The sequence below is a fragment of the Vombatus ursinus genome, unplaced genomic scaffold, assembly GCF_900497805.2.
Source record: "Vombatus ursinus unplaced genomic scaffold, bare-nosed wombat genome assembly UNPS02011591.1, whole genome shotgun sequence".
Lineage (NCBI taxonomy): Eukaryota > Metazoa > Chordata > Mammalia > Diprotodontia > Vombatidae > Vombatus > Vombatus ursinus.
This window is the reverse complement of record NW_020951369.1, coordinates 2,127,166-2,153,324: the sequence shown is the minus strand read 5'-3', so window position 1 is coordinate 2,153,324 and position 26,159 is coordinate 2,127,166. Positions and strand designations below refer to the sequence as shown.

Sequence of the window (26,159 nt, the reverse complement as noted above, 5' to 3'; positions counted from 1 at the left end):
AACTAACCAGCTGTATAACCCTGGACAAGTCACTTTAATCTCTTGCAATCTTAGTTTTCTAAATGGTGAGAGTAATAATGCCTACTTTGTGGGGTTGTTAGGAGGATAAAGGAAAAAAAAAGATAATGTGCAAAGCTTTTTGAAAACCTTAAAACACTATATGATAAAAATTATTATTATCATTATTAATTATATGTAGAATGACCATTGGGCACACAACTCTGTAATAGCCACTGTGAATGCACAGTTAGTAAAGTCCCTTCCTTCAATTCTTTTACAGCTTAGATCAATCTGAATTCTGTTTAAAGATTGTGCTTTTACTTATAATTACTTCTCATAGAATCTTAGAATTGGAAGGACCTTAGACATTTATGGAATCATAGAAATGAAGGATTTAAAACAGAAAGAAATTTAGAGCTTATCTAATCCAGTCTCATTTTATAGATGAGAAAACTGAGCCCAGGAAAAGTAGGCAACTTGTCTAAGCTTATACAGCTAATTAGTGCTTGCTCTTACTTAGGCCGACCCCCAGGGCTTACTGCAATGCCTGGCATATAGTAGGCATTTAGGAAAGAGTCAAATTGATTGATTGAATAATTATTAGATAGAACTCACAACTCACATTCTAGTGTTCTTCCTATTGCCATCACAATACTTTTCATGGCTTTTCTTAGGCAGGTGGGTAGTGCAGTGGGTAGAACACCTGGCCTGGAGTCAGGAAGACCTGAATTCAGATTTCACCTCAGACATCTACTGACTATGTGGTGAAGGGCAAGTCGCTTAACTTTTATTTGTCCAAGTTTTCTCATCTGTAAAATGGGAGTAATAATACCTATACAAACTCTGTTTGCCTTAGTTTTCTCATCTATAAAATAAGGATAAAAGAAGCACCTATCTTTCCAGGGATTGTTTAAGGATCAAATGAGATAATAATTGTAAAGCACTTAGCACAGTACCTGGCACATAATAAGCACTATATAAACATTATTATTATTAATTTTAATAAGGAAATATCACAAGACTAATAAATTAAGTTTTCTTGAGTTATTGTAGATTCACTATTCTTGGCATTTATGTGTATTTCTTTAGTTACAAGACTAACACCAAAAAGATCACCTAGATTAAGTAGAAAAAGCATATATTATTAATTTTGTTGGTTTTTAAGACTAAAGGAACCACATATATTTGTTTTTCAAAGAGAATTTTTAACATCTTACCTCTATGATTTGATAATATTTTCATGCTGGATATAAATCTGATTATTTTTAAACTGGAATGATCATACCTAATTTCATACTATGAATTGTTCACTAACTCTGAGTAAATCTAGCATTAAATCAATCAATTGAACAGAGAGAAAGATTATCATATTACCTTAACAAGGTTTTCACTAAGAGCCTCCATATATAGAAAGTACTTAGGAAAAGCTTAGGAAAAGTAAAGAAAAAATATTTGACTTAAGAAGATATTTATACACATAAGAAAATTGAAGTGCTGTTGAATTCCTACCCTTTAACTCATAATCTCACACAAAATAATGAGAATTTTTAAAAATGGACACGATCTTTTGAAAAAGAATAATAGTACAAAAAATATTAGGTAACCAATACCTCAAGGAGATTTTTTCTATTTTTTTCTATTTGATTTTTTCTATTATGTTTCCATTGTCTCGGATTTTTAATTTACCTATCTTGCCCATAGAGAGGAAATGTAGGTTAGTTAAAAAGAAAAAGGAGGATTTTCAAAAGCTCTGATTTTTTTGCTACTTTTTTACCTCTACTATTAAAATGATGCATTATCCCAGGCAGTTCACTACATATCTCCAGGTTTCAGTATCTATCTTCATTTGTTTAATAAGAGTGTTTGAATAGAACTCTGAGCTCCCATTAACACCTAATATTCTTTGAATTCTGATTTCTATGTCATAAGTGATACCTGGCATGTCTTTAAATGTGGACAATTGGTTAAAAAAAGTGACTGAATATACCCAAACTATATAAAAATTACTCTTCCTGAAATCATAACTATTACAATAAGGGACAGGCAGAGCAGTAGCATGAAATAATTAGTGTTTTGATTTTCTTAAATAAGATTTTAATATAAAAGTTTTGAGTTAATTGGCATAGGTCTTCTTATAGTCTCCTTGCCTAGGAATACATTTGGACTTAGACTCCAGAATGGGACCTGAACTATGAGTGGGGTTGATGCCTAGCCCTGAAGGTCATAGGCACTCAGAGACAGGAGTCTTCAATCAAATTGTTATGAAACACCTCCACACAATCCTCTATTCCCTGCCCCCCACCCACTCTGTTAATGGATAGGTTCTAGATATACCCATTTAGGACAATGACTGAATTATCTTGTCTTTGTATTTTCAGTGCTTAGCAAAAGTGGGAGCTTAATAAATTTTAGTTGAGTAAAATATGAATTCACTGTTCCCTTAATTTCAATCAAATAGTAAACATTTATTAAGTGCCAATTATGTGCCTGGCATCATTCTAGGCACTGGGGATACAAAAAGAGGCAAAAGACAGTCTCTGCCCTGAAGGAACTTATAATCACATGTGGGAAATAACATTCAAATGAATGTCTACAGGCATACCTTGTTTTATTGCTCTTCACTTTATTATGCTTCATTACATTTTTAACAAATTGAAGGTTTGTGGCAACCCTGGATTGAGCAAGTCTTTTGGTGGCCATTTTCCAATTGTCCTTACATCCTCTCTGTGTTCGATTTTGGTTAATTCATACAATATTTCAAACTTTTTCATTATTATTATATCTGTTATGGTGATCTTCAATTAGTGATCTTTGATGTTAATGTTCTAATTGTTTTGGGGTGCCATGAACCACATACATATAAGATAGTGAATTTAATTGACAAATGTTATGTGTGTTCTGACTGCTCCACCAACTGGGACGTTCCCTATCTCTCTCCTTACTCCTTGAGACACAACAATATTGAAATTAATAACCCTACAGTGGCCTCTGTGTTCAAATGAAAGAAAGAGTCAATTGATGTGGCAAATTCATTGTTTTCTTATTTCAAGAAATTGCCACAGCCACCCCAACCTTCAGCAAGCACCACTCTGATCAGTCAGCAGCCATCAACATCAAGGCAAGACCCTTCACCAGCAAAGAGATTATGACTATCTGAGGGCTCAGATTATGGTTAGCATTTTTTTAGCAATAAAGTAATTTTTTAATTAAGGTATGTACATTATTATTTTTAAACATGATACTATTGCACACTTAATAGACTACAGTGTAGTATGACTATAACTTTTATATGCACTGGGAAACAAAAAAAATGTGACTTGCTTTATTGTGTAATACACATTATTGTAGTGGTCTGGAACTGAACTCATAATATCTCTGAGGTATGCCTCTACAAAACAACCTATACATAGGTGAAATAAAAGATGATTAACAGACGGAAAGCACTGAAATTAAAAGGGGTTGGGGAAGGCTTCCTGTAGAAGGTAGGATTTTAGTTGGGACTTAAAGGATTCTAAGGAGGTCACTTATTGTGCATTCCCTGAAATATAATTCACCCACAGAATCTTCTGTAGCTGCTGGAGCAACTAGGTGGTACAGTGGACAGAGTGCAAGGGCCTGAAGTCAGGAAGACAGCTTCCCGAGTTCAAAACTGGCCTCAGACACTTACTATTGGCCTCAGACACTTTATGATCACGGGTATGTCACTCAACCTTGTTTGCCTCAGTGCCTTATCTATAAAATGAGGTGGAGAAGGAAATGACAAAACCACTCAAATATCTTTACCAAGAAAACTAAAATGTGGTCATGAAGAGTCAGACACAACTGAAATGACTGAACAACAACAACAACATAATCTTTGGCACAAGATGGTGGGCATATTTCAAAAAAACTCAACATGGAAAAAATTTTTTCATCTTTGAAAAATGGGCATATTTGTGATGGCTAGTGTATCTCTGTATGTCTTTTTGTTTTTAAAATGTCTTTTTATTTATTTAATTATTTCCCAATTACATGTAAAACATTTAACATTCTTTTTTTTAATTGTGAGTTCCAAATTCTCTTCCTTCTTCCCACCCCAACCTATTCTTTGAGAAGGCAAGCAATTTGATGTCAATTATACATGTGAAGTAATCCAAAACATATATTAATATTAGCCATCTTGCAAAAGAAGAAACAGAAGAAAAACAAGAAAAAGAAAGTTTAAAAAAGTGTGCTTCAATGTGTATTCAGATTGTTCTCTCTCTGGAGGTGGATAACATTTTTCATCATGAATCCTTTGAAATTGGCTTGGATCATTGCTATGATCAGAGCTAAGTCTTTCACAGTTGATCATCCCTATAACATTGCTATTATTGTGCAGGATGTTCTCCTGTTTCTGTTCACTTCATTTTTATCAGTTCATAAGTCTCCCTGAATTTTTGTAACATCAACCTACTTGTCATTCTTGTAGCACAATAGTATTCCATCACAATCACATACTAAAATTTGTTCAGCCATTCCCCAATTGATGGGCATTCCTTCAATTTCCAATTCATTGCCACCACAAAAATAATTTCTATAAATGTTTTTGTACAAATAGGTCATTTTCCATTTTCTTTGACCACTTTGTGATACAAACCTAGTAGTGGTATTGCTAGGTCAAAGGGTATGCACAATTTTAAAGCTTTTTGGTATAGTTTCAAATTGTTCTCCAGAATGGTTGGACTATTCACAACTTCACCCATAGTTTCATTGGTGTCCAATTTTTCCACAACCCCTACAGAATTAGTAATTTTTCTTTTCTGTAATGTTAGCCAACATGATGTAGGTGAGGAAGTATCTCAGAGTTGTTTTAATTTTTATTTCGCTAATCAATAGTGATTTAGCACATTTTTTTCATGTGTCTATTGATGGTTTTGATTTTTTCTTCCGAAAACTGCACATTCATATTCTTCGATTATTTATCAAGTAGGAAATTGCACTTATTTTTTTTTTTTACAGATTTTGACTCAGTTCCCTATATGTTTCAGAAATGAGGTTTTTTATCAGAGAAACTTTTTTCATAAATTTTTTTCTGTTTCCTGTTTTCCTTTTAATTTTGGCTGTATTAGTTTTGTTTGTGCAAAGCTTTTTAATTTCATGTAATCAAAATTATCTATTTTACTTACTGCGATCTTCTCTATGTCTTATTTGGCCATAAACTATTCCATTATGCAAAGATCCAACAGGTCCAATTTTCCATGCTCCCCTAATTTACATGTGCTATCACCCTTTATGTCTAAATCATTTATCATTTTTGACCTTATTCAGGTATATGATATGAGATGTTGGTCTATGTCTAGTCTCTGCCAACTCCTTTCCAGCTTTCCCAGGAATTTTTGTCAAATGGTGAGTTCTTTGCTTTTTTTTATGTTGAAGAAATCTTTTTTTAATTTATTTTTAATTTTTAAAATTTATTTACTTTTAGTTTTCAACATTCACTTCCACAAGATTTTGAGCTCCAAATTTTCTCCCCATTTCATCCCTCCCCCCAGCCCAAGATGGCATGCATTCTGAATACCCTTCCCCTAATCTGCTCTCCCTTCTATCACCCCTCCCCCTTCTCTTATCCCCTTCCCCTTCTATTTTCCTGTAGGTCAGGATAGATTTCTATATCCCATTTCCTGTATTTCTTGTTTCCCAGGTGCACATGAAAATAAATTTTCTAACATGTGTTTTTAAAACTTTGGGTTCCAAATTTTCTCTTTCCTCCCTCCCCACCCACCTTCATTGAAAAGGCAAGCAACTTGATACAGGTTATACATGTATAGTCATGCAAAACACTTCCATAGTAGTCATGTTGTGAAAAACTAAGTATATTTCCCTTCATCCTATCCTGCCCCCCCCAATTTATTCTATTCTCTCTTTTGACCCTGTTCCTCCTCAGAAGTGTTTGCTTCTGATTACCCCCTCTCCCAATTTGCCTTCCCCTCTATCATCTCCCTGCTCTCTTGTCCCTTTCCCCCCTTATTTTCCTGTAGGGTAAGATAGATCTCCATACCCTATTGTGTATGTCATTCCCTCCTTAAGCCAAATCCTATGAGAATAAGATTCACTCATTCCCTCTCATCTTCCCCATTTCCCCTCCACTGTAAAAACCTTTTCTTGTCTGTTTTATGTGAGATAATTTACCCCATTCTACCTCTCCCTTTCTCCTTCACCCAGTATAATCCTCTCTCACCCCTTAATTTCATTTTCCAGATATCTCCCCTTCATCTTCAACTTACCCTGTGCCCTCTATCTATCTATCTATCTATCTATCTATCTATCTATCTATCTATCTATCTATCTATCTATCTATCCATCTATCTATCTATCTATCTATCTATCTTTCTATCTATCTATCTATACATATGTAAAATTTTTACCCTCCAACTACCCTAATACTGACAAAGGACTCATGAGTTACAAATATCATCTTTCCATGCAGGAATGTAAACAGTTCAACCTTAATAAGTCTCTTATGATTTTCTCTTTCCTGTTTACCTCTTCATGTTTCACTGGAGTCTTGTATTTGAAAGTAAATTTTCTATTCAGCTCTGGTCTTTTCATCAAGAATGTTTGAAAAGCCCCTTATTTCACTGACTGACCATATTTTTCCACTGAAGGACTGTACTCAGTTTTGCTGGGTAGGTGATTCTTGGTTATAATCTTATTTCCTTTACCCTCTAGAATATTATATTCCAAGCCCTGTGGTCCCTTAATATAGAAGCTGCTGTATCTTGTGTTATCCTGATTGTGTTTCCACAATACTTGAATTGTTTCTTTCTGGTTGCCTGCAATATTTTCTCCTTGACCTGGGAATTCTGGAATTTGGCTACAATATTCCTAGGAGTTTTCCTTTAGGAATCTCTTTCAGGAGGTGATCAGTGGATTCTTTCCATTTCTATTTTGCCCTCTGGTTCTAAAATATCAGGGCAGTTTTCCTTGATAATTTCTTGAAAAATGATGCCTAGGCTCTTTTTTTGATCATAGCTTTCAGATAGTCCAATAATTTTTAAATTCTCTCTCCTGGATCTATTTTCCAGGTCAGTTGCTTTTCCAATGAGATATTTCACATTTTTCATTCTTTTGGATTTGTTTTACAGTGTCTTGATTTCTCATAAAGTCACTAGCTTCCAATTGCTCCATTATAATTTTTAAGGAAGTATTTTCTTCATTAATCTTTTGGACTTCCTTTTCCATTTGGCCAATTTTTGCTTTTTAGAGCATTCTTCTCCTCATTTTTTGGGATCTCTTTTGCCATTTGGGTTAAGCTATTTTTTAAGGTGTTATTTTCTTCACTACTTTTTGTGTCTTCTTTAGCAAGCTGTTGACTTGTTTTTCATGATTTTCTTGCATCACTCTCATTTCTCTTCCCAGTTTTTCCTCTACTTCTCTCACTTGTTTCTCAAACTCCTTTTTGAGCTCTTCCATGGCCTGGGACTAATTCATATTTTTCTTGGAGGCTTTGGATGCAGGAACTTTGACTTTATTGTCTTCTTCTAGTTGTATGATTTGATCTTCTTTGTTGCCAAAGAAAGATTCTATGGTCTGACCTTTTTTGTGCCTTTGTTTGTTCATGATCCCAGCCAATTACTTGAGTTTTAAACTCTTTGCTAAAGTAGAGGTCTGCTTCTAGTGTGGAGAATGCACTATCTCAAGCTTTGGGGAATTTGTGCAGCTGTTTTCAGAGATACTTCTAGAGGCCTGTAAATTTTCAGTTCTTCCAAGGTGGTATGATAAGGGGTGAGGTATTTACTCCTTTCCTGGCCTATGCTCTCATCCAAGAATGACCACAATCACTCTTTTCTGTCTTGGAACTGTGAGGAGGATTTCCTCTCCATCACCACTACTACAAGTTCCACCATGCCAGCACTCTTCCTCGCCCCAGGACCACCACCCAGAACTGTGACCCAGATCCAAGCATGGGCAAAGCAAGATAATCCTGCACTAGCAGAGAGATCCCTGCAATCCCCCTCTGATCAGCCACTTGATTCTCTCTCAGTCTATGGGTCAGCCACTGCCCTGGGGCTGAGCTTGGGGACTGGGGCTGGGACCATGCTTCTTTCTCCCCACAGTCACAGACTTTTCCCACTGACCTTATAAGTTGTCTTTGGCATTCATGGGTTGAGAAGTCTGGAATCCACAGCTGCCTGTGATTCAATCCTCTGAGGCCTGCTCCAGGTTCGCTGAGACCTGTTTTGCCTGTGCGCCCATGCCAAACTGTGCTCCTCTGCTTGCCTGGCACAATATATCTTTCCAATCAACCATCCAGGCTGTCTTGGGCTGTAAATTTGTTTCACTCTGTCTTTTTGTTGGTTCTGCTGCTTTAGAATTTGTTTAGAGACATTTTTTACAGGTATTTGGAGGTGTTTGGGGGAGAGCACAAGTAAGTCACTGCTTTTACTCTGTCATCTTGGCTCTGCCCCTCAAATGGTGAGTTCTTACCCCAAAACTTGGATCTTTGGGTTTATCAAACACTAGACTACTATGGTCATTTATTACTGTGTATTATATACCTAATCTATTCCACTGAGACATCACTTTTTTTTTGTATTATTATTACCATTCTGTAATGTAGTTTGAAATCTAGGACTGCTAGGTCACCTTTCCTTCACATTTTTTTGTTGTTGATCCCTTCAATATTCTTGACACTTGCTCTTCCAGATGAATTTTGTTACTATTTTTTCTAGCTCTATAAAATAATTATTTGGTATTTTGATTGGTAGGGCACTGAATAAGTAAATTAACCTAGGTAGTATTGTCAGATTCTAGTTTCTAATCCACTCTGTTATCTGCTTCCATTTTCTGAGTGACTTTATTCCATTCATAGTTTTGATGACTAATTGCACATCTCTCTCTCTCTCTCTCCTCCTTTTCCTCCTCCTCCTCTAAAGTCTGTTTTGCTTCTAACCATTGCCTCCTTTTATCTACCCTCCCTTAACCTTATCACCTTTCCCTCCTACTTCCATTCTTCTTAAAAGACTTCTATGACTAATTGAATATGTATGTATGTATGTATGTATGTGAATATGTGTGTATATATACATATATATCCCTCTTTGAACCAATTTATATGTGAATGAAGTTCTTGTGTCTCCCTTATCCCCACCATTTCCCCTCTACTATAAAAGCTCTCCCTGACATGTCTCTTTTATATGGGATATTTTTTCCTCATTTTTCTTCTCTCTTCGCCCTTCTCCCAGTTCATCCCTCTTTCTTACCTATCCATTCTTTCACATCATCCCAACACAATCATTTTCTTTCCATGACCACTTTTTGAAAAAAAAAAAATCCTAACTGCCCTAATAATGACAAACAGTTTAATCTTATTACATCTCTTATGACTTCTCTTTCATCTTTACATTTTTATCCTTCCCTTGAGTCTTGTATTTGAAAGTTGGATTTTCAATTTGGCTCTGGTCTTTTCATTTAGGAATTCTTGAAAGTCTTCTATTTCATTACATATCCATTTTTTTCCTTGAAAGATTATACTCCATTTTTCTGGGTTGTAATCCCCACTCTTTTGCTTTATGGAATGTCATATTCTAAGTCCTCTGCTTCTTTGACATAGTAGCTGCTAAATCTTGTGTGATACTGACTGTAACTCTCTGGTACTTCAATAATTTCTTTCTGACTGTTTGAAGTATTTGGTCTTTGACCTGGAAGCTCTGAATTTGTCTATAATATTCCTTGGAGTTTTCATTTAGAGATATCTTTCAGATGGTGATTGGTGGATTATCTAAATTTCTGTTTTACTCTCTAGCTCTAGTATATAAGGGAAGTCCATTGGGCCAATTTGGCTTTTTTAAGGAGTAATTTTCATTGATGAATTTATATAACTCTTTTTCAATTTGGCCAATTGTGTTTTTTAAAGTAGTGTTTTCTTCAGTATGTTTTGTCCCTCTTTTACCAAGCTCTTCATTGTCTTCTCATAACTTTCTTCCTCTTCTCTCATTTCTTTACCTAATTTTTCCACTACCACTCTTACTTGATTTTGAAGATAATTTTTTAGCTCTTCTAGGAATTCTTGTTGGGCTTGGGTCTATTTCACATTTTTTTCCTTTGAAGTTTTGACTGCAGCAGTTTTGACTTCATTATCTTCTGATTTTGTGTCTTGATTTTCTCTGTCACCACAGTAGCATTAATGGTCAGGGTTTGTTGTTGTTGTTTGCTCATTTTCCCACCATATTTCTTGATTTTGAACTTTATATAACAGTTAGGCTCTATTCTTCATGTTGGGGTTAGGGGAACTCTCAAGGTCAGGGTTTTTTGCACTGCTGCTTTTCTAGCTAGTTCTGGGAGTTTGGAATTCTTAGTGCTTCCAAGGTTGTATGATATGGGGAGAGGTGTAAGTCATTGCTCTCCTAGTCTTCACTCTGGTCCTTACCCAAGAAGAGTTCCTGATCCCTTGAGATTGCAATTCATACTGCTCCTTGGAGCCATATTTCCCTGGGCCTGGAAGTGATACTGTTCCTCAGGGTCCCTGATCCCATGTGAGCAAAAGGGATACTGCTCCTCATAGCTCTTGCTCCCTCTTGACTAAAAATGCTCCTCTCTATCCCTGAATTATGATGCAAGTTAGTATAGGCAATGGAATTTCCATACAGTATCTAATCTTAAATCCAGGACTAGCACAGGGTTCCCATATAATATCTTTTTGACCAGGTCGTAGGTCCCCTTACCAACTGGCTTGAGAGTTCCTGAAGCTGCTGCTGCTTTTGTTGCCTCTACCTGGTCCCACCATTGGGGTTTCAACCATGTGGCATAGATCTCTTTCTTTGGATTCTTCAGTTGTCTTGACCTGGAAGAATGTCTTGTTCTGAATTTTTGTTGATTTTGCCACTCCAGAATTTTGATTTGATTCATTATTTTGAATCTGTTTAGAGGGGGAAATTGGGAGAGCTCAGCTAAGTACTTTCTCTACTCTGCCATCTTGGCTCCTCCCTGTGACTTTCTTAAAAAAAATGGGGTAGGTGGCGCAGTGGATAGAGCACCAGTCCTGAAGTCAGGAGGACCTGAGTTCAAATGTGACCTCAGACCAAACTGACACTTACTAGCTGTGTGTGACCCTGGGCAAGTCACTTAACCCCATTTGCCAAAAAACAAAAACAAAAACAAAAAAAAAAAACTTCATCTTCTTCTAACCTATTCAAAACATTTTAAAATGGAATTTCTGTAACAGTGTCAGCTAAAAAGCTTTGGGAAATATAAATAGTTCCTTTTTTATTTGGTTTAGTAACTTATCAGGAAATTTTCTTTATGTGAATAACTACAGATAATGCTAAATAACTGATCAGCATTTCAAGGTCATCCAATTGGGTCAAATGCTTTTTAAAGGGATATAGAAAGAAGGTTGTGCTATAACTTATAATTCACAAGTCTTTCAAATTTCAAATGTATTTTCCAGTTATCAATCAGTTAAAAAAATCAACTCAATACTCTTTAGCCTTCTTTCACATGGAGGCAGTGCTGAAAAGGCACTGTGGTAAGACTTTAAGCTTCAGAATAAGTACAGATCTCCATTGGTTTAGTTGCCTCACCCACAAGTTCCCTAAAGCAATGGTGTCAAACTCAAATAGAGACAGAGGACACTAACCTGAATGTTAGGATATCTGTGGGTGCATTTTTGGCTTAGAAAATCACCTATTAATGTTATCTATATTTTATTGTGTTTTTTTATTTAGTTAAATATTTCCCAATTACATTTTAATCTGGTTTGGCGGCACTTGGGAATATCTCAGGTTGTATACTGTGGGCTACACGTTTGATACCTCTGCCATACACCAATGAAATCTCAGTTCTAGTCATTAGCCTAATCTAACCATATACGCCAACATCACAAAAATGATGACAACGAATCATTAGCTAGACATCACTTCCTCTATAACCATTATTTCTTGATCATAACCAGATTGTTGAGGTTTTGGGCCTGTGCTATTTTTTATACCTGTTAGACCAAATTAAAATGGTGAAACATGAAAATGTAGTACAGATAAAAACTCATGATACATTCAACAGACAATGGTCATAGATGTGAGAAATGAAGGAAGAAGACACTTTGTTTTATCAGGGAGAAAAATAACAATTTTCGTAAATGGAGGTTGAGAAGAATGGAGAGCACATATGGACTAGTTGAAGGAAATGGGGATTCTTAGCTTAGAGAGAAGATTGAGGCAGGAGGTAGAAGAAATGTGATGATCATTTGAAAGCCCATGAAGAAGAGGGATTAGATTTACTGTGCTTTCTTCCATGGAGACAACTGGTAACAATGTTATGGAAGTTACGGAGAGGCAGATTTTAGTTCCTTGTAAGATTATACTTCCTAATAATTAGAGTCTTCTCAAAGTGGAATGGGCATAAAGGTGGTGGGCCTTACCCATCCAGCTTCCCTTTGAAAACCTAGAGTATGTGATAAAACTTGTTTCTGCTCAGGTATGGGTTTTGACATATGATCTCTGGTCTTCTTTTCAACCATGAGATTTTGAGATACTGATATATATAAGAAGAGATTATGAAATTTTTCATTAGTGGAAGGCTGATTTATTCATTTATTCTTTCATTAGTAGGAAAAGGAGAAATAGGAGCCTTTTTCACAAGTTAGAGATAGAGAGCAGTGGTCCCACTATGTCTGCCTTCTCCTCATTCCCGTCCAAAGCTGCTATGAATAATTAAGATCCTCAAACCAAGAAGCATAGTAACCCATAGAGGGAAACATCTTCTGAATGAAGTCAATAGAAGCCATCATCAGAAGTATGTGATTAGGGACCCCATTTGGGAAGTTTTTTTTTCTATTCTTTATATTTCTGAGCATCAGAGCAATTCAGTTCCTTATGCTAGCTGGTCCAGGAAGAGGAGGCAGAATTAGGAGGGGAAAGGGGGCAAAGGAGAGGTCTTTACCATAACAAATATACACACAAATATACACATTCTCTTTGTCTTTTTCTATCTCTTTGTCTCTATTTCTCTGTCTTTGTTTCTCATGGTCTCTTAACCCCGCCCCCATCCTGGCTTTGTTACAACCCATCAATTGGTGTGCCACCTTGGCATGTATTCTACCACCTGTTGATTCCTGTTTCTCTCTCTCTCTCTCTCTCTCTCTCTCTCTCTCTGTTTTTGCTAGGCAATGGGGTTAAGTGACTTGCCCAGGGTCACACAGCTAGTGCATGTTATGTGTTTGAGGCCAGATTTGAACTCAAGTCCTCCTGACTCCAGGGCCAGTGCCCTATCCACTGCACCACCTAGCTGCCCCCGATTCTTAATATAATAGAAAGATTCAGACAAATATTTGTCAGGGGACCAGCAGAGATAGATGTAACATATTTCTCTCAGTAAAGTGATTTAAAAAAATTCCAGAGTTGGAAGAGACCTCAGAGGTTATTTTGTTCCAACTCATATGTGAAAAAAGAATCATCTTTATAAAATCCTTGACATGTAATCATCTAATCTCTCTTTAGGAACCTCTTGAAGGCAATCCACTATTTTTCAAGGAAGCTTATTCCACTTTTGGACATGTCTAATTATTATACATTTTTTTTTCCTCATATGAAATCTAAATCTACCTATGTGGAATTTTCACCTATTCTTCCAAATTTCTTTCTTGGGCCAAGCAAACATCTAGACTCTCTTTCACGTGATGATGCTTCAAATACTTGAAGACACCTTTTATTTCATTCCTAAATTATCTGTCTTCCAAACATCTCTATCCCATCACGATCATTTTTTTTTCACTTCTCCAATGAGCAGGGTAGCGATTTGTCAATGTGCTGGTTAAAATGTTTCACCCAGAACTGGACACAACATTCTAGATTTATTCTCTCCCAGGGCTGAGTTCAGTGGTAATGGTATCACCTTGTTTTAGACATCTTCCTCTATTCAAGTCACGTAAGGTGAATTAGCTGTTTGGATTCAACTGCCACATTATTGATTCGTTGTCATTGTAATCTTCTAAACCTGCAGGTCTTTTTTTCATGTAAACTATTATTTACTTACATCTCCTTCATTCTGAACTAATTTATTTTTAACCCAGGTCAGGAATCTCATATTTCTCACTATTAAAATTTATCATCATTTGATTTGTCCTATCATTTTAACCTGATGAGTTCTTTTTGGATCTTATTGGGACATTTAGTGTGTTAGTCGTCCCATCTTTACGTCATTTGAAATTTTGATAAGTACAACATTTATGCCTTAATTCAAATGATTGATAAAGACACTAAACAGCATAGGGCCAAGTATAGATATATGGGTCATTCCATTAACAATTGAAAATATTAATTTCCAGTATGGAAAATATAAGAAGAGTGAAGTGTGCTTACTTAAAGATATAATGCAGCATGTGGCTAGAACAGAGACAGAAATATTTTTTTAAAAGAAAAATATTTTTCTAGTTTTTAAAAAACTCTTTCCAAGGCCAGCTCGGTGGCACAGTGGATAAGCTCTGGTCCTGAAGTCAGGAGGACCTGAGTTCAAATCTGACCTCAGACCAAACACTTGACACTTAGTAGCTGTGTGACCCTGGGCAAGTCACTTAACCCCAATTGCCTAAAAATAAAGAAAAAAAAATTCTTTCCAGTGATACTATATTAACAAAAATTAAGAGAAATGCTGGCTGACTGCTTACATCAGGGCAGTCTGTTCAGGTGCCTGAAAACTATACATCTCAGATGATATGGCATTACCAGATACTATCCTAATTCAGTATGACTATAAGTTGTTAATATTTTTCCCAATCTTCCATCCTTCAAATAATGCATGATTTCACTGGTATAAGAACTCCATCTGCTCATGTCTGTGACAAGCTTTTTAGGCTTGATAGTTTGGTATAGTGGAAGATTAAGTCAGAGGACCTAAGTTCAAATCCTATCTTTGATGCTTACTGCATATATGAGAGGCAGAGAACTAAACTTCCTTGGGTCTTAGGTTTCTCATATGTAAGATAATTGGTTTTGACTCTGATATCTCTTCCAGCTCCATATCTATGATCTTATGAAGTGATTTTCATAGATCACTGGAACCAAATAATAAATCACTTGGTGATGATAAGGCTGTTCAAACTTAGCTAGACTGTATCCTAAATTTTCAAACTTGATATTAACTGTCATAATTTTACTACGCTGGTATAAATTTAAATAAGGTGAGGTCATTTCCACACCATGATGGAAAATTGGAATATATATTTAGTGAAGAAAACCTTGAAAGTATTTAGATAGATGGAGTGTGCATATTATTTGATTAACCACTAGATGGCAGCATAACCATGTTTGGCGTATGGAAATCGCTTCAGTATCGTAATTGAGCCTTCAAAATTCATTATGCTTTTGTGTTAAAAAAGGGAGCTTATTTAGAGGTTAGACATATACTTTAGTGCATTTTATTAACAGTGTAATAATTTTAAAGGAAAATTATAGATGAGTAAATTAATCCAGATACCATGTAATTAGCTCTAAAATCATTCAGAGTATAATGAAGAATGGTTAATTGTGAGATTTGTTCATTCAAAAAAAATTGGTTAATGAAATTCTGACTGTTCCCTTTAGAAAAGAATCCTCAATGAACCTCTGCCTTAATTAAGACAGAATAGATTTTATGGCTAATGAGCAGAACTGGCATAACCTGTTCATTCAGAAAGATTCATCATACTGCCCAGAACCTGAACTTGGAGGCCTTGCCCAGTTTTACTATGACTTTAAAAAGTTTTCTTCCTTCAAAAAATTTGATTAAACCTGGGAGATGTAAAAAAAAAGACTCTCTAATTTAATCTTATTAAGTGAAATGCAGTGGCTCATTTCAATGGTAACAACTAATATGAGACTTTCCATATAATTGGTATGTATAATTTTATAATTGTGGGGAGTAGAGGAGAGTTGGTCTTTGCATAAATTACCATGTAATCACAAGAATAAAAGGAATCTTGTTTATTTTTTGCTCTAGGATCGGGCTTTAGCCATTGGGGAGTGGTTTAGACTTTGTTATAACCTAAGCAATGGTAAACTTTATAATTTGAGAGTCCTAAGTAAAAATTTTATGGAAGTCCACATTACCTTTTGTCAATGGCACAATGGATTCCTTTTATACCATCAAGTACTAAGGAAGCAAATACACACAAATATGTGTATACATACATATACACACTTGTGTATACATGCATGCTTAGGAATATACATGTATGTACATATACATGTGTATATGCATGTGTGTGTGTGTGTGTGTGTAACTAATTAGGATTCTTTCTCTTCTTCAAACTTACTTTTCATTACCTATTATGGTTTTCCCATGTGGACTAGAACTTGTAATTCAACCTCATTAAGCTCAATAGTATTACTTCAACAAGTCAATTCCTCTTAACTGAAGAGAGTATTGAATATAATCCAAGTGCTCTGTGGAGCCTTAGTATTCTTAATAAAACTCAGCAAACGTGCTTTGTTGAATTAGCAGAAGACTATGCCATGGATAGACTATTGATACTTCTAGGTTGATCTCCAGGATTTATTCAGTTTGTGGACATGACCCAGGCATGGTCATGTTTTTGGTCATTCAGTAAAACAATTAGTGTAGAAATATTCTCATATTCTCCAGATAGTTGGATACTTTGTTTTGGTTGCATAGACATAGCCATTAAATTGGGTTTAAACTAAGAGACTGGTTTTCAAGCGAGGTCTCCCCAATCCATAGGTAACAAACTTGCTTTCATCTTAAACCTTTTCCTTTCTCACTCCTATCTTACGCTCATTGAGATCTGGCTGCATCCCTGGCCCCTCTTTCTAATATTGGTTGCATTTTCACTCACATACACATCTCAGACTGATTATGGTGGGGAATCAGAATCCAAATTGCTCCCAATTGCCTCTTCCGGATTCTGCCTTGGGGAAGATGCTTTTAGATGTTTAAGGTAAGATTATGATACTACCATAAATATAATCATGTTCAAAAAGAACTCCCGTAGTGTTTACATTATCTTGTTATCTTTCTCATTATCTTGTAGAGAATATATCAGCAAAGAGATAAAGAAGAATCTAATCATTTCCAGCAGTATAGCAGACAAAGTTAAATTGTTGGGATCTATAAAGTATTAACAGACATGGTTCTAGTGTCAATTTCTATAACTAGAATATAGAAGTAATGACAATAGCAGCTTCTAAGTATAAGACAAGAGGAAAGGATCAGAAGACTGAGCAATTGAGAACTTGTCTACTGTCTACTGTCTTGTCTAGTGCCACCTTATGAGTAAAAAAGAAAGTCAATATGCTGTGTACACATGTGTATTTTGTATATGTAGATATTTACATAGACACACAAACATGCAAACATATGTGTGATGCACCTGAGCCCGTGTGCATACACACACATGTGCACACATGTGTGCATGAACATATATATACACACAAGTATAAAATGGGATCATAAGAGTCAGACATGACTGAACAACTCTGTGTGTGTGTGTGCATGTGCGCGCGTGCACGTGTGCGTGCATTTGTTTGTTTTATAGTTTGGTGGTGCAGTGGGTAAGGAGTTTTTGAAAATGGAGTCAATAAGACCCAAGCAGAAACCCTGCCTCAAACATTTACTAACTATAGTGGGCAAGTCACTTTACCTCAGTCTGTCTCAATTTCATCATCTATAAAATAGGAGGTAATAATAGAATTTACTTCATAGAGTTGTTGTAAGGATCAAATGAGCTAATATTTGTAAAGCATTTTGCAAACCTTAAAGTACTATATAAATGCTAATTAATATTATCATCATTGACATTATTACTATACTAATTGAATATTGGGTTTTGTTTATGCAGGAACTGAATGATTGTATAGGCTTTAATAGTTCAATGGATCTGCAATCTCATCAATGTGGATATGGCCCTCACTTGTACAAACAGAAATTATGTATGCACTCTGATTGTTATGATTGCTGTTCATGTTCTTCTAGAAAGCCCATGCAGAGAGTATCTACCCAACATGTTGGAGGCCTTTAAGTCTTTTTAGTTTCTGTGCATTGGGTTGTTCAGTTGGTATTCCTCACGTATGCTACAAGACTTGTCTACCTCTTTTTCAAATCCTATATTTATACTTGATTATATTTCTTGTGCCATTTCTTCTCCCATAGGAATGTATTAGGTATTAAACTTAAAAGGTATTAGGGTAGTCAAAGGAAGGGAAGGAGAAATGTAGAGCACTGGAGAAAGTATCCCCAACATCACATTGGACTTCTCTTATTTCACCACCAGGACTCACTTTCTTTAATGCTTAGAGACCAGTGCCATGTTTTATTTGTCAGTGATGAATAACTTGTTGTGTGAGCTCTTAGAGAACAGTAATTGTTCTTTTTTTCTTTGCATTCCTTTGTAATTCAAATAGTCAACACAGTGCCTGGTACATAAAGACCCTTAAAAATATTTATTGACTATCGTCTGTTCAAGAAAGTGAAGGAGGTAGAAAATAGTCAATAATTCTAGTTCAATGCAACAGGAAAAGTGCAAAATTTGAGCCTGGGGTCGAGTCTCAGTTTGGTTACTTACTATTCAAATGATCTTTGGAATTTTTCTTACCTACTCTGGGTCTTGATTTACTCATTTTAAAGTGAGGAGATGGACTAGATCAGTGGTGTCAAACTCAAATAAAAATGTGGGCCACTAAATCATACATAAGCATCCCTATGGCTGCATTTTTGACTTAGAAAACTACATATTGGTCCTTTCTATGTTCCATTGAATTTTTATTTATTTTGCTAAACATTTATCAATTACATTTTAATCTAGGTTGGCTGAAATAGGGAGTATTATAGGCTGCAATGGGGCTTGCCTTATATTTGATATCTCTTGGGTCTATAGGTGGCCTCTGTAGTCTCTTCTTGGAAAAAGAAATTATATTAACTATCATCTGATGGATCCAAAAGAAAGAGCTGTTGTATTTTTAATACAAACTCTTTTTCAACCAACCAAAATTTGCAAAAATATTTTCCACATGGAGGCACTCTTTCTACTGAAATAGTTTTAAATAAGAAAGAAATAGTTTCCAAATGGCAAATGGAACAAACAAAGGTCATGAAAAAGGTGAACCCCTTCTCCACAATGATTTCTCACTTTGATTATGGTTGTAGGGCTTGGGATAGAAGAGGTAATGCTATTCCAAAGGTTCTTGCATTCAGAATCCTGAGCTGTCCCCATTAGGGTCTGAAAGGAGATGGTGGTGGTGGTGGTGATTTGACTTGCCTGTTTCATGCTGCCTCCTTGGGATGCCTTGGACTTTAGCTATGCTTGGTTTACTATCCAGTAAATAGTAAATTTAAATAGTAAAAAGAAATAGTTTAAAAAGAAATAGTTTTCAAACATGTCACCATTATTTCACTTCTATATAATTGGCTATGGCAAAATACTTTTAATGAGAATAAAATAATTTCTAAAATATTTGCTTGTGAAGACATGAATATTGAGAGATAATTATGATATATGGCTAAAATAAGTGCTACTCTAATATCATGTAATAGATGTCTGTCTTCTAAGATATCTAAATCCCTACTAGCGACTTTCTGTAGACAACAAATCTTGTGGTAGCTAACATTGAAAACTGTAAATAGAGGAAAACGTGTATTAAAAGAATTAATGTAGATGATACATCTAGAGCAGGTATTCCTAACCTTTTTTTTAATTTCCTGGTCTCCTTGGTAGTTTATGAATCCAATGGAACTTCTGAAAATAAAATTTAAATGCATAAAATAAAATAAATAAAATTACAAAGGAAATAAATTACATTGAAACAGAGCTATCAAAGTATTTTTTAAAGTGTTAAAAGACTTCAGTTTAAGAACTTGATCTAGAGTAGATTCATTTAGGGATGTCAAATGCTTTGGCAATATGTAGAAAAGCCTATGAATGACTAGTTTTACTGGCAATTTTTGAGAAAAGCTGCCATCATTTAACTTGCCATGAATGAATATATGATAAATGAAGCATTTATTAAATGCTTACTATATGCAAGGCACAGTGTTAAGCTCTGGGGATACACACAGAAAAGTAAGACAGTCCCTGCTGTCAAAGATCTCACATTCTAATGGGGAGACAACACATATGGCAGGTTTCATCTGTAAGGCAGATGTAGAAAAATCCCACAATCCTTAGGGTGCGGTAGAGAAGCAGATGTTAATGCCTCTTTCAAAATGTTATTCTACTGATAAAAATGATAGCATCTTCTGATGTTAAACCATTTGACAGTTCCAATGACTTTGGGAACAAGAATTTTCCTTTTTGAGTCTTAATAACTATGGCTATAGTGCATGCAGGAGCGATTTCTAATGTCTGAGGGAACTGAGCTAGAAGTATCACTGTTCCCAAGGGTCTTGGGTTCAGATCCATCTGATATGAAGGGAGATAGTTGTCATGGTGATGGTGTTTGTTTGACTTGTCTATTTCTCCCTTCTGGATGACTTGCTGTTTTGCTAGTTTTACCTGTGTGTTGCTGGTGGTTGGCAATTGATGAGAATGGATAGTTTTTCTCCATGGGTAATATCTGTGAGGGCTGGGCTGTAGAGAAGGTTTGAGATCTAAGAGGTACTGCCACTTTCAGAGCTCCTGTACCTATATGACTATGGCAAATAGGACAAACAGAGGTCATGAAAAAGGCGAGCCCCTTCTCCACAATGATTTCTCACTTTAATGTTGGTTGTAGGGCTTGGTTCTTGCTATTCCAAGGATTCTTGCATTCAGAGTCCTGAGTTGTCCCCATTAGGGTCTGAAGGGAGATGGTGGTAAAATGGTGGTGGTGGTGTTAGTGATTTGACTTGCCTGTTTCATGCTGGCCCCTTGGGATGCCTTGGATTTCAGCTATGCTGGGTTTACTATACAGCGTGGGAGTTGGTTGGCAGCTGCTGGGGAATGGTACAAATATGTGATACAGTATTTGTGATTTCACCTAATAATTGGCATTCTTTCATTCTGTGAAAGGAAAGTGTAGTTTAGTTTCAGAATTCACTTTCCCTAGCATATGTTATAATGTTCATGATAGAATTTAAATTTTCTAATCTAATCCAATTGGCAATGTGCTAGGTGCTAGGGAGAGAAAGACAAAATGAAAAATAGTCACTGCTGCCAAGTGGATTTTATTCTTCTGGGGAACTATAATCAATCAATCAATTAATAGTAAGCATTTACTGAGGGCCTACTGAGTGCCAGATACTCTGCTGAGAACAGCTGCATCTTGAAAAAAATCAGGGATTTTAAAAGGAAGAGGTAAAATAGATGACACATGACCTTGTGGCCTGGCATATAAATACCAGCACAGACATACTAGCGTAATGATTTCAATCAAGTATGTGATGATACCAATATTAATCTAAGATAAACCTTGCTAACCTTGGAAAGTGGTTGGACATTTGCCTCACAGATAATGAATTATCTCACATTGTTAGACATGGCAGGAAGTCTGTAGAGGTCTCATACCCTTGAATGGAAAGATAACCTAGTATCATGATTACCTTTTTATAAAGGTGGAAGTTATCCTAACTCTGATTTTTTTTGTATCCAAGCACAAACTGAGCTAATTTTTCCACCATCCACCCCCTCCCCAGACCAAGGATGATACTAGTGACATGTGCATTATTGATAACTCTATGCAATTTATATTTAGCAAACCTAGAAGCACTGATATTTAGCATACCTATCTGTTTGGATTGGCAGAACAGTCAAATGCTTGATTAATGTGAAACTTGAAGCCTATGATTGTATATGACTCACAATTAAAGGAAGCTTTACCCCACTGTCCCCTGAATGTAAAAGCACTTGAGATGTCACACTGTATCTAGTAACATAAGTTAGGGTAGCAGCAGTGAGGCACAGCTGTGAAGCAGGTGTCTGGCAGACCTCACTTTTTTTTTCTTTTGGCTATACCCAAAAAGATGACAAATGCCACAGATTTATTTGGCATGGATTTTGAATGATTTCCATTCTCTTTTGTTTGCTTAGTTATAAGCTCTACAGTGGTTTGCAAAGAACCTGAGTTATGTAGGACTGTCAGCCTGGCAAATGAAGATTCCAAAGACGATGGAATAAAATTGACCTTTGTTTCCTCATTTCTTTTATTTATTCTTATTATCATTGAAAATTTCAGTACCCTGAGGGGACATGATAAAGTTATTTAATGTGTGAGGATGAGGGGCTGATTTTGTTTTGATAATGGGTTTCTCTAAGGATACAGGTTTATGTCAAAGACAATGGCTGAATTGATTTAAGTCAACGTTTAATGCCAAAAAGGAAGAGAATGTGTTTATTTGGACTTATACATCATAGCTCTGACTGTGCATGTTCACTCAAGTTAATTAAAAATTAAGTTGGCACAAAACAATTTGATCATTCTCATGATTACCTAAATTCTACACTGATTATATTTTCTCCTTACATTTTCTTATAGATAGATGGACAGATGGATGGATGGATGGATAGATAGATAGATGCTATACAAATGTCAGTAGTAGTAGTAGCGGTAGGAGGAGGAGGAGGAGGAAGAGTAAATTGTAGACATCATTATTATTGTTGTCATTGTCATCATTTTTGTCATCTGATAGCCAGCCTTGTCCACTAATTTGTCTTGAAACTATGGATTTCTTTCTGTTTCCTCTTCCCTACCTTCCTTCAGGCATTTATCACTCCATAACTAACATTGCTACTGGTTAGAGTCTCTACCTTCAGTCTCTTCATTTGCCTATCCATTCTTTGTATAGTTGTTAAGACAAACTTACAAAGGATGATAAGATTACAGATTTAGAGCTAGGAAGGACACCATTGTCATCTAGTTTAGTCTCTGAATTTAACAAGGAATTAAAGATCCACAAGGAAGAACTGGGGCCCAGAGAGGTGAAGTGTTTGCCCAATTTTCAATAGCTATTAGGCAGAAAAGCTGGGATCTGAGTTCTCTGAGTACTCTTGGCAAATCCAACCCTTTTGCCTAACTACTTTTTTCCCCACACTCCTGTTCATAAACCTGTACTTTCTCATGTCGGATCCAAAATCCTGCTTTCCATCAACTTATTTATCTCTGAAATAGACTTCCTACTCTAGGCAAGAAAAATCTGCTTGTAGTCCTCATCATGTGATTTAACTATTTTAGGTGCCATGCATTTTCACATGCCATTCCCCTTACTTAGATTGTCCTAACTTTCTTCAGTAATTCCTATCACCTTCCCCCAACCCATATTTAGATACTTTAATGTACTAGAATTGCATGGATATGAGTATTCCCTCTACTAGGAATTACAATTTGCAACATATCCTGAGTAACTCTTGTCTATTTCTTCCTCTACTTCTTCCCATAAGTCCTCCATTCAAATTGCTGATAGCCTCTAGGTCACTTAACATCCTGGGCTTTAAGACCATCTTTCTGCTATCACTCACTCTTGCAACATGGTATTTTAATGCTACCTTTTGAGTACAATTCAATATAGGTGTCATGCAGCAAACTATACTGCCACACATTTCTTCTTTTGCTTTGGGTCACCCATATGTTTTTAGGCATGTAGAATTAAAAGGAGAAAGTTAGTGTTCAAAAAATGAGTTTATATTTCAGTGAGGGTCTTGAGGTTAACAAAAACACTCAAAGATTTCACATTTACAATCCAGCCTGAACTATTCCTCCTACTTAACTGAGACCATAGTTCATTGCCCATATAACATTTTTATAATGCTTTAAGATTTACAGAATGCTTTATAAACATTAGCTCATTTGATCCTTACAGCAACCCTGGGAGTTGATATTATTTATTATAATGTTATTATTATTATTATCTATTGTATAGATGAGAAAACTGAGGTAGACAGTGTTTAAGGGACTGGACATAGCTAGTAAGTATCAGAGGCTTGATTTGAACCCCAGCCTTCCTGATTCTAGGTTTAGTGTTTTATCCACCGTACCATCTCATTGCCAAGGTACCACCTCAATGCTCAATCAATTCAAGTATATTGCATAGTCTAACTTGGACAATAAGCATTCATCACAATTTGGCTTTTCCCTTGCAGATTTTTAGGTAGAACTTTTTTGAGCACTTGCAAATCTCATTTAGCAAACTCTTCCACATTGTGGGGCTTTGCTGAAACAGCAAAATGTCATTTACAAATGAGTATTTGGAGGGCCTTGCCATCTGTAAGGAACCCATCTTTCATTTAGACTCTGCAGAATATACTCCCCAACAGTGGTAAACACATTTTATAAGCTATGAAATCATCTTTTATACCTTGCTAGAAATTAGAAGTCAGAGAATTGTCAAAATTATCACTATTGTTGGATCTATCAAGGAACTTTGTATAATTCTAATTCATTCTCTAGACATTTATTGTAGGAGAAGATATGTTGAAACTGTATTTTGTTCTGCCTGATCAAAAATCTGTCATAGTCAGCAAAAAAAAAAAAAAATAAACATCAAGCAGGGAGCAGAAGTAGATAGGAAGGTCTTGTATTTTGTATGGCTTTTGGTACATTTTATGACTATAAAGATGTAGTCTGCCAAAGAATAAAGTTTTCAAAAATCTTCTCATATTTTCATTGAGGATGCCATCAAAATATATAGAGATTGTTCTCATAAATACTCTGTAAAGGTAAGGAATTAAACATAGTTTGATACTTACTGAAGTTCTCAAAGTTCCCTTTTTGTAGCAATGTCTGTATTTTTGTACTTATTCAATATCTCCCCCCTCTTTCAGATACCTTTCTTTTTTAGGTGAGGCAATTGGGGTTAAGGGACTTACCCAGCGACACAGCTAGTAAGTGTTATGTGTCTGAGGCTGGATTTGAACTCAGGTCCTCCTGACTCCAAGGCCGGCGCTCTATCCACTGTGCCACCTAGCTGTCCCTGCCTCTTTCAGATATCTTGAAGATTTCCTCAACTTCCTCAAAATCATGTTGCCTCTAGCATTGATCTTCTCTGAAAACTTTGATCCAGTTATTCTTACCATCTTAATTTTTCTTGTTGTCATTTTCATTTTCTCACTGGAGACAATTCTGTTAGCATAAAAATATGGTGGTTCTACAATTATAAAGGGATATAAATGTTTGGCTTATAAATGTTGACATACTATTTTATGTTTTCCTCTGTTTTTGTTCTTCATGTTTTACCTTTAATTTTTCTTTAAATGACAAGCTTTTTGTTCGTTTACTTTTCCCTCAACCACTTTTACTTTATGAGGCAAATTTTTTAAAATTATATTCCTCTGAAAAGTTTTGCATGTAAAATTATATTTAAAGTAGTTTTACCCTTGGTTGTTCTTCATCATGCAAAGATTATGTTTGTTGGCTGAGGCTTGTAGACTTTTTTGCCCACTCATTGTGGCTAATGCCTCACATTGTTTATACTTCTATAGGAAATGGTGAAATTCTGATTCAATGTATAATCCTTATCATTCCCTCCCCCTTACATTAACAGTTTTTTAAAATCTCTTAGATTGGCACTAAATATATGATTAATTTTTATTCTAATATTTATCCTTAATTCTAACCTAGTGTTCACTTTTATCCTCCTTCTAACTTGTCCATTGCATGACTTTACACAGACAGCTGAATAGGAAATGAATACCACACCATTAACCAGTCACTGTCCATTTTTAAGGTGTAGCTCATTTTTTTTGAGATATTATTTGACACTCTTTATTTTCCACACTTTCTGACTTTCTCCCAAAAGAAAATATTACTGATAAGGAGGTGAAATGCTTCTTTATAGACTACATAGCTATGGCTTCATTCATTCTTTACAATAAGATACATTTCCCAACTTTTAAAAATCCTGTTCTGGGGTAGCTAGATGGCACAGTGGTTACAGCACTGGCCCTGAAGTCAGGAGGACCTGAGGTCAAATTTGGCCTCAGACCAAACACTTGACACTTACTAGCTGTGTGACCCTGGGCAAGTCACTTAATCCCAATTGCCAAAAAAAATCCTCTTATATTCACTGAAATAACTATTAAAGTATATGTTAATTTAATCTGAAAGGCATTAACTCTATTGTAGAGTTTCTCTCTGCCTTCCCCTCTTCAACGTATATTTGTACATAAACCGTAATTATTTTCATGCTAGCCATTGTGTTTATGGCTCATCATGAGGCCTATAAGTAAAGAAATATAACCATTCTTTGAAATAATGTTTTTTTAATTGCCTATGGACATAGGACTCTAACTCCTTCTTTTTACT

The 26,159-nt window shown here is 35.7% G+C and overlaps 1 protein-coding gene across 1 annotated transcript in view; it reads left to right on the top strand.

The window, feature by feature from the left end:
* The window catches only part of GABRA5 (gamma-aminobutyric acid type A receptor alpha5 subunit), a 106,015-nt gene that overhangs the window by 13,454 nt on the left and 66,402 nt on the right, over positions 1-26,159 (top strand). The window lies entirely within an intron of this gene.